The sequence below is a fragment of the Protopterus annectens genome, chromosome 1.part1, assembly GCF_019279795.1.
Source record: "Protopterus annectens isolate FY-2018-M chromosome 1.part1, PAN1.0, whole genome shotgun sequence".
Taxonomy (NCBI): Eukaryota; Metazoa; Chordata; order Ceratodontiformes; family Protopteridae; genus Protopterus; species Protopterus annectens.
Window position 1 is genome coordinate 1474391100 of NC_056726.1, and position 10808 is coordinate 1474401907.

Consider the following 10808-nt stretch of genomic DNA (forward strand, 5'->3'; position numbering starts at 1 on the left):
GGTACACTTTGGCATTAGGGCCCAGCTCTGAACAGAAGACTGATTAAGAACGAATTAGTTTAAAAAAGCACTTTGATACAACATACTCCTTAATGACTCTACAGATCAAGACAACAACCTGTCACAAACACAAATATGTGTGCAACTTCGTACCTGCACAAACAAACTTGCCTAAACAGAGAGAAAAATTCAGTCATGCTAACACACCTGCACAACCAAAAATGCACGGACAAACATAATATACATTTCTAATGTGGGGGACAAGATGCTAGCACACCTCCACAGCTGCATCCTCAGAGCTTGTACTTCCTTTGGAGTAAGGGCTACTTAAGGCACAGAAAGACACACAGTCCTGTCTCACATAACAGCCACATCCTGTATCTTTTACACACTCTGTACCAAACACATTCACAATCTCATAACTCTATTCTCCCTGTTCAAACATACAGGCTCATAACAGCAGTTTCCCATCCATTCAACCCAGCTTCAACTCCGCTGCCGATCTGCTTATCTCCCATGATGTAATTTGTCATCAAATGTGATCTATACACTTATTGTTTCACAGATGCAACACTACTTTGTCAGGATGTTTCTGGTCCATCCTGCAAGTTCATATGGAGTACTTAAGTTCCCATAATAGAGAGCTAACATTTCAAGAGCTGAGTATTTTAGCAAACAGCACAATTTTCTTCTCAAACTCCAACAAGGAGATAAGAGAAGAATGAAAAACAGGATGTCCTCCAGAAAGCAGACTTTTGTTTTGGTGATCTGAAGAGATTTAAAGTTAGGATGTTAGAGCACTTGCATGGCCTTCAGTAGTATTTTGTATGATCTTTTAGCAAAAGAAGTTTATATTTTTTCTTTTATTTTGGCAGGGTCTATATAGTATGGTCCTCTTGGCACTTGATATGGTCCATTTTTGAGTTTAGTTTCATCCTTACTTAGGACCCATGTCTAGTATAATGAACATCAGGCATTTATTGAGATGAGCATTTCAGGGAATAGCTGGATACTCCATTTATGCTATATTTTGCCCCCCCCCCCCTTAAAAAAGAGGGTAGTGCTGTTTATGCTTACAGCTAGTGGAGTGTAGGCTTGAATGCATTCATTTGGACTTTAGAGTCATTGTGCATTCAAAGCCACTGAGGCAAAGCACTTGTATGGCCTTAAGGGCTTATTTGCATATCTCCCATTATGTTTCATCTGGGAAAGTGCCTAACAATTGTTTTCTGCTTTGTCTAATCTTTTTTTTTTTTTGGTTCTGCATAAGATTTTTGTGGGGCCTTTTAGATTCTTGGTTTGGACATTGTTTGAGACCCCCCACTGCCTAATGGATATCAGGCTCATGAAAGGCTGACAGGTCAATTAAACCCAAAAAAGAAAACTGGCAAGGCTTAAAATGGTCCACAAGGGCAGACCGTCTAGCTTACCTTTGAACCTATGAGCTGTGAGTTTAAGCCTATATCTAGTATTTCTGTTAGTCTTATGAGGACGTATCTCAAAAAGCATACAAAAATTATGTCTACTGCTAAAGAATTATGATTTTCTAGGTTACAATAACAGATATGTTGGTGTTTGCGCATTCATTTGTTTACGCTTAATAAGTAGTTTGGGTGTTTTCCACATTTCCACATTTCTTCATCAAGGAAAGCTCCCACTGCCTTCTCTCCTCATGCTCTGTCATGTTTTACTGATCAATTGTTTTTCCAGTGTCACTACAACATTTTACTCAATGGCAAATTTTTACACTGTAACTCATGACACATGCTATTGTGCAGTATATAACTATAGTGTACTGCTCTAGATTCATGCTTCAAGAACCTCTGGACTAATGTTCTAATTCTGATACTTTATTTCCTCGGTATCAATATGTCTTATGTATTATTTGTAATAAGTTATTTCAATTATTGTATGTTCTTGTTTTTTAATTTTTAATATTTTAGAATTTACTTCTGTGTATCTTAGTTACTATAGCTTTTCTCCCTGGGTCTCCGCTGAAAACAGGCTACCTGCCCAGTTGGACACTACCCGGTAATCAAATGTAATAAATAAATAAATAAATAAAATAAAGAAATTGTTTTCACAGATGATACTTTGTTTTGACAGGGACTTTCTGGTTTGATTCTCTATGTGTATGGAGCCTTTTTGCTTTTGGATTGGAAAATATAGGTGTGTGTGTGTGTGTGTGTGTGTGTGTGTGTGTGTGTGTGTGTGTGTGTGTGTGTGTGTGTGTGTGTGTGTGTGTTAACATGCCTGTGCTAATAATAATATTGGCAATGTAGCTTATCTTTGCAGATCTCATAATGCCTCCATCCTCACCTCCGTTTTTTTCCTAAGTATGTACATAACTGCACTGATACGGTTCAATACTGTGTTTAAAATTGTTCTGGCTTCTGTGTGTGTATCATTTCTGTGTAATACCTGTTATTCATTTCTGTAGGATTTGTTTTTGTTTATTTTTTATCACTACACACCTGGGTTAAGACTTAGATTGATTGATGTTGATTAGTGCTGCACACTGACTAATACACAGGACTGAGAATTTAAGCTGATAACAAACTGCTTCCTCTGGTACGAGGTTCAATACCTTCAGCCTTTACTAACGTCCTGTATGACCCTGAGCAAGTTACTTATCCAGACAGTGTTTTGGGTCAATTGAGAATATAGGATAGTCTCCTGGACTCCATACCTAGTAACTACTGCTAAAATCAATACCTGTATCAGTAGTCAGAGCTATGAAACTTTCATTAAATGCCAAAACAGTACCCAATTTACAATTATTTAAACTCGACATTCATTCCTGTATTTGTCTCAGGCATGTAACTTCCAATGTTTTAGGTCATGGTCCAGAGACAAGTGTGTGCGTGTGTGTGTGTGTGTGTGTGTGTGTGTGTGTGTGTGTGTGTGTGTGTGTGTGTGTGTGTGTTATCACACATACCAGCTTTTATTTCTGTGCAAGATAACGGTACAGTGGAGATAAGGGTGTGGCGTCCCTGCACTGGCCCAGTAATCAAGGAGCCTCAATCCTCACCACTAGCACCAAGGAGGGATGTGCACATTGGGAGGATGACAAGTACACACAGAGTAAAGTAAAATTTCCCTTAAGAACACACAGAGATCACAGTCAGTCTGGGGCTGGTTTCTGCATCTTTCTCCAGATCCCCAAAAAGACTTCCCACTGGCACAGCTACAGGGTTAAGCTTTCAGCCGAGTGGTCAAGCCAAAACCTCCAGCACCCTCTCTGTCCAACCAGTGCTTCATGTCCCTGCCCAAGTAGCTGACACACATACACTTTGAGATATGATTTATATACAAACACACAGACACTCCTGCGGAAGGCTGGCACAGGTTCACTAGCTATGCCCCTTCTGCCCAGACTGTAATATAGCACCAGCTGCCACCAACCGCTACTTATTAGCTACTATGAGGCCATTCCCAAAGGGTGACCAATTCTACTTTGTAATGTTACTGTTATCCAAATGGTAAGTGTGTCCAAGACATTTAAGGCTATTTAGGAGCGGCTTATACAGTGTCACCAAATACATATGCAAATACTCTATGAGCTTAAATATCTCTAAACAAACCAGCCACAATTAAAAGGTTTAAATATATTTAATAATAAATAATAAAAGAACAAGACAATACTCAATAACTCAACACAGTGACAACAGAGTTCAGAATCACAGGAAATATTTTAAAACAACATTGTAGGACAATCTCATATAAATACAGAAAATATCTAAACTAATCTTACTAATTCCTATCTGTAAAATAAATACTATACCTAAATCTTACTTACAGAGCAATGCAAATGCAGATATAGTGCTGATGATGAGTGCATGTTTCTAGGTCCAAGACACAATACAAAATGCCCAGACTTTCTCTGAGAGATAGATCTTAAATTAATAACACATTAGTGTTGGGTCAACTGGATGACATCATTTTTTGTCACCTCTGCCAATTGTTCATATATATGTGTGTGTGTCATATATATATATATATATATATATATATATATATATATATATATATATATATCTATATATATAAACAGATATAGATATATAGATCAAATCAGCGAGCATGATTCACACTCTGAAAATTAACCTGAGAAAATGCAATGCAAAATAAAATGCAAGTGTTTTGCAGGAGGACTTGCACCTGCCTCTCAGTATGGGGGGTTGTGCCACTAACATCCCATGCTAATTAATTATACTAACACCTAGATCACATGATTCCCAGGGAAAGGGTATGTTCCCATACTCTGGGATTTTCTACTTGACAACACTTGTCGACCATCTGTTTTTGTCGAACAAACAGATGCAACATTTGAACATTTTGTTAAATACCAAAACCATATATTTATTACATTTATATTTATCTCTATATAAATCTATATATCTTGTTATATAATGATTGATCATCGTGTGACTTTGTTGACAAAGAATTCAGCAACCAAAACATGTCACCCAATAGCTATCACTAATCCAACACATCAGCAATCTTCCTTTTCTGATGCACAACTCATGCCCTGACAAGATTCAATTCAAAGTTGTCACTTTAGTAATGGGTGATAACCCCAACCTTGCCCCTAACCCTAAAGTGCATCTTAAATTAAAAAAAAAATTCCCATCATGCTACCACTACACAAGACAACTCAGACACTCATGACATGCACAGACACAAACTCACATCCCTACACTAAATCCATCCCCTAACCTAAATGTAACCCTGAACTCTCACAATCATACAAACACACACACACACACACACACACACACACACACACACACACACACACACACACACACACACACACACACACACACACACACACACACACACACACACACACACTTAATGTATCCCCTTATCTAATCTTTTCTATAACCCTAACTAACATACACATTTGCAAACATATGCACACACACCTACTACACATCCCACTTACCTGATTTGACAAAACACACAACCGACAAAATGTCCATTTGATAAACCAGATGTTTGATCCAAAACCCTGTACTTTTACTTGATGGCCAAGGCAACGGCTTACCAAACAAACGGAACCCACATATTTAGCTAGGTATTTATATATATATATATACATATATATATATATATATATATATATATATATATATATATATATATATATAGATATAAATATAGATAGAAATAAATACATGTACACAGATATAGATATATAGATATCAGTATAGCTATCAGTATGTAATATTATATCTATATCTATCTGTCTATGCACACACACACACACACACACACACACACACACACACACACACACACACACACACACACACACACACACACACACACACACACACACACACATACTGTAACCATATTGTATGTCTTCAGTTTCAGTTCTTACTATATACTAATTGTGTCCTTCTCAGCTTGCACCATGCAGCCTGGGCTAAGCCTATAACTGATCATATATAGTCAGTGCTCTACCCCAGTAAACAAACAAACAAAATAAATAAATACATGGTTTTATTTCTCATATAGTTTGCACTCTGGTACCGTTGATTTGCTTACATTCTTCTTTGCTTAAGATGCATATTAATAAATTAGTATTTGTAAGCAAAAAAATAAAAAGTTGTGTCAAGCCAACATGTGAAGAAACAGCCCACAAAAGTGACTACAGTCACATGATAAAACTGAGGAGTGCATGTGATGCCAGTCAAATGGCTGGCAGGATATGAATGGAGGTGGACAGGACTATCATGACGGAAACTGGCTCTTGCAACATGTAATGTCACCTGACTTTTTGGGAGGGAGCAGAAGCCTGTGTGGGAGGTTGAATGTACCATCTAGATTTTACCTTTGAACACAACAGTAGTTCTTGAACTATACTTGTTGGAGGGGGGTGTGTCTGGTGTTTTCTTTTACTTTGGACTTGTCCTTCAGGATAGACTCTAGAAAAGTGTCTGAAAGACTAGAATGGACTCCTAATCCCATGGCTGGAAATCATACATTTAGAGTCTGGACCAGTAAAAAGAACAGTAACCTGAAAGTGATAGTGAACTGATGAATGGAAAGCTCTTGTTTGTCACCTGTCATCCTCATCTAACTACAATTCAGAGTACTCAAATTTCGTACACACCATAGGTGTGGTGGTTGATAAGGTAGGTATGGTGTTTGAAAAGATACCACCTACTGATTCTGTAGTCCTACCCTTATGTGTGGTGTTTGATGGGGCATCACCTACTGATGCTCTAGTTCTACTGAGAGATATTCTGAGTTTCTGAAGAAGTTCCTTACCAAAGTGAACGATGTGCTTAAACTGATGTTTTTGGATGTAATAAATTCTGGCTCACGATTCCTGAGTAGCATTTTTTTCTTTTTATTTGTTTTATAGTACGCTGCTAGTCCATTGTTTTGTTTACAGATATTCATGTTGTGGAAAGATGAAGATACTTGCAAGAGCACAACTGGAAAGAAAAGCTTATCTGAGATGAACCAAGTGGTGAGCTGTTTTTGTATGTGTGGTAGTCATCGAATCTCCACCACAAACATTGTGTTTAAATGCTAGGATTCAGATCCACACATTTAATACCTCAGCCTTACTCCAACTTTTTAATGACATCACAAACCTGCGTAAAGACACAGCTACATTTCAGGACCATTTCCACATATTCACCCACCCCTTATCATCCCATCACAATGATATTATCTGCTTAAATCCATGTCGCTTACTATCCAACCTACCTCATACAGCAATTACTTAGAGCCCCCCCCCCCCAGGAATACAGCTGCTCAACACAGAAGAAATAGCCATCTCTCGCTACTGGTAGGGGTCTGAATATCCCTCCCATCAGCCTTGCAGACAAGATTTGCCCATCCTGATTACTGTACCTCTCAGGAAAGTTTAAACCAAGAGAAGACATTAATAGAACAAGAAAATAGTGGCTTATGCCCAGCGTGTCTATATTATAACATCGAATACTCAAAATTTCGAATGTTATAATATTGACCCATTTCAGTCGAACAATCATAACCTCGAACACTCAGAACACTGAATTTTTTCACAGGGAACACACAACACAAGCACACCAAAACAACTTCAATCCACAAACATACACTTAAAATCCTACATCTAACCCTACACTAAACTGTACATACACTATCTATCCACTTACCTTAACCCAAACCCTAAGGTCCGTAACTCTCACACACTCACCTCACCCGGTCCCTAACCTAACTCACTTAACCCACCCCTAACCCTAAAGTCTGTCACTACCGCACACTCACCTCACCCGCACCCTAACACTAAAGTCCCTAACTACCGCACACTCACCTTATCCCAGTCTGTTCGCTCACTTACCTTAACCTGGTCCGTAACCATCACACCACACTTACCTGAACCCAATCCGTAACCTCCGTTCACTCACTTCCCTAAACCCGGTCCATAACCATCACACCACAGAGATGAAAATAGTGAAGCCACGGAACTGACCACCGAAATCTTACCCTAGGTAAAATTTCGATGTTCCAAGGCTTCACTATTATCAGCTTTCACTCTAAAGGGTTCGATATTATAACATTCGAAGTTTTAAAACTTCGATGTTATAATATAGACCCTGCCCAGCTGCTATTAGGTATGTTAGCAGAGCCAGTTTGTCTTACCCCCAGCTGGTCAAAGCTTACTGCTAAACAAAACATTAAATGTACTGTTTCTGCTGTATTTTGTAATAAGTTGTCCTGTCTTCAGGTTTGTATCTGTCCCGTACAACTATTCTCCCTGGTCTCACCTTGAGACAAGTGCTCCATTTCTATCTTTTTTATCCCTAAACCTAAGCAGCTCTGTAGAAACATAGCAAGTAACAACCCTGCAATGTGTGTGATAAAAACAACCAATAGAATAAAAACAAACATTTAATTTTGATTACAATGCTGATGAATAAATATTTATTTATTTCTCTTATTTAACATTTGTTTACCAGGAAACTCTGTTTTGAGTTTTCAGTTGAGGCCCCAGAAGAAACACTCAAGACATTAGGGTTATAGTTTCTGTACATTACCATAGCTTAGGACCCAACTCTCTTCTCTGGGGACCAACCCCACACCACACAGCCACAATACAAGCTGTTTCACTACATTCCACACCCCCCCATATCATTAATTTTATTGACCAAAGTATATAACCTGGCCCACTCTATACCCACATATCATAAACTCTATTGGGCAAAACAGATCACTTCATGTTTCACTACCCATACCAGTCAATTTATACAATCAATTAAAACCTAATAAATAACCAATTAATTACAGATAAGAAAACAACAATAATTTGTTCATCCTTCTCTTATCAACCCCACTACCCAACAGGTGCATCCCAATATCTTTTGTAGTTTTCTATTAATGTCTTCTCTTAGCTTAAACTTTCCTGAGAGGTGCAATAATCAGGATATGGGCAAATCTTGTCTGCAAGGCTGCTGGGAGGGATATTCAGATCCCTAGCAGTAGTGAGAGATGGCTAGTTCTTCTGTGTTGAGCAAGTGTATTTCTGGGGGGGCGCTCTAACCGATTGCTCTATGAGGTTGAATAGTAAGAATGAAGAAATACTAATAGCCAAACTCCACCTAAACAATCACAAATCCACAATCATTGTAGCCACCTACATATCCTCCCCTTTCCCAAAATGCCAAGACTACCAAAAACAGACTTGGCTACTTATCATCTACTTTCAACCAGGAAACCATCCTGCTCAGTGACCCTAACGTAGACTGCATCTCTAACAAAATGCACTCAACCCCCCATAATATTAACCTCTGTCATTTCACTAAGCTGATCCAAGAACCAACTCAATCTGAAAAAGACAACACTTCCGAGACTGTCTCAGCAAACATCACACCACATATATTAGCAGGGAATACCACAAGCCCCCCCAACCCCTATATTTCAACTATGTTAGAAACTTAACCAGTTTTGATAAATCCATATTTAAAGACACACTTAAACAATGTGACTGGGAACCCCTCAAATATCTGCTACTAGATGATGCTGCCTGTTACTTCAGTAACTCCTTGTTAATCATACTAAACCAACAATCCCCAATGAAACATAAAAGAGTGAAAATAAATTCTGCCTCATGGCTAATCTGTTAAACTAAACAATTCACGAGACAGCAAAGATTGAAAACAATAGCACAATAGTCTATATTATAACAGCGAACGATCAAAAGATTGAATGCTGTTACATCAACCCCTAAATATCGAAAACCAGAACAGGGAAAAAATCGCTGTTCCCAAAAAAAAAAAAACACACACTAAACACTATTTTAAGTGGGGGGCTTTGCCCCCCCACACCCTCCTACTTAAATATACCAACTCTGAGATCGCACTACAGTGGAGGAAATGGTACAACCTGGACAGCCGGCCCAGCGATTTCTTTCCCTGGGAAAGAAATCGCTGTTCTGGTTGTTCACTCTTTCAGGCTTTCGATGTTTAGGGGTAAATATAACAGCATTCGATCATTTGATCTTTCACTGTTATAAGGTAGACCCTAGCACAAAACTGGGACCCATTCCTACCTAGACAGATATTAGTGGCTCAGAAACCACATAAAGGTACAAGTTCATTATGATAAAAAGAACTTCTCCAAAAACCAGACCACACATGCAAAAAACCCAAATACCTTTTGGTAAAATGTAAACAACCTTCTAAAACCAGGCAGAAAAACCAACCCAAATCCTTTCCCATCTGAAACCAGCAGGGACATTGCAGACAAATTCAATAAACACTACATATCCAGTACTCTGCTTAACGCAAACAATAGCAACCTATACCCCCTGACCATAGCTCCACACCCCATCTCAACCTATAACAACCTATACCCACCCCACCTAACCCTCCCAACCATAGCTCAACACCCTATCTCAGCCTATACCAACCTATACCCACCCCACTCTAAACCCCGACCATAGCTCCACACCCCACCTTAACCTATAACAACCTACTGTATACCCACCCCACCTACCCCCCGACCATAGCTTCACATCCCATCTCAGCCTACAACAACCCATGCCCACCTCATCTAACCCCCTGACCTTAGCTCCACACCCCATCTCAGTCTATAACAACCTATACCCACCCCACCTAACCCCCTGACCATAGTGCTGTACCCCAACTAAACTTATAAGAACCTATACCCTACATAACCCCCAACCATAGCTCCACACCCCATCTCAACCTATAACAACTTATACCCACCCCACCTACACCCCCAACCATAGCTTCACACCCCATCTCAGCCTATAACAACCTATACCCACTCCACCTACCCCCGACCATAGCTCCACACCTCACCTTAACCTATAGCAACCTACTGTATACCCACCCCACCTACCCCCCCAACCATAGCTTCACACCTCATCTCAGCCTATAACGACCCATACCCACCCCACCTAACCCCATGACCTTAGCTACACACCCCATCTCAGCCTATAACAACCTATACCCACCCCACCTAACCCCCTGACCATAGTTCTGTACCCCAACTAAACTTATAAGAACCTATACCCTACATAACCCTCAACCATAGCTCCACACCCCATCTCAACCTATAACAACCTATACCCACCCCACCTAAACCCCCCCAACCATAGCTCCACACCCCATCTCAACCTATAACAATCTAAAATTACCCCACCTACCCCCAACCATAGCTTCACACCCCATCTCAGCCTATAACAACCTATATCCACTCCACCTACCCCCCCGACCATAGCTCCACACCCTAATTCAACCTAACAACCATCCAGACAAATACCATCAAAAATATAT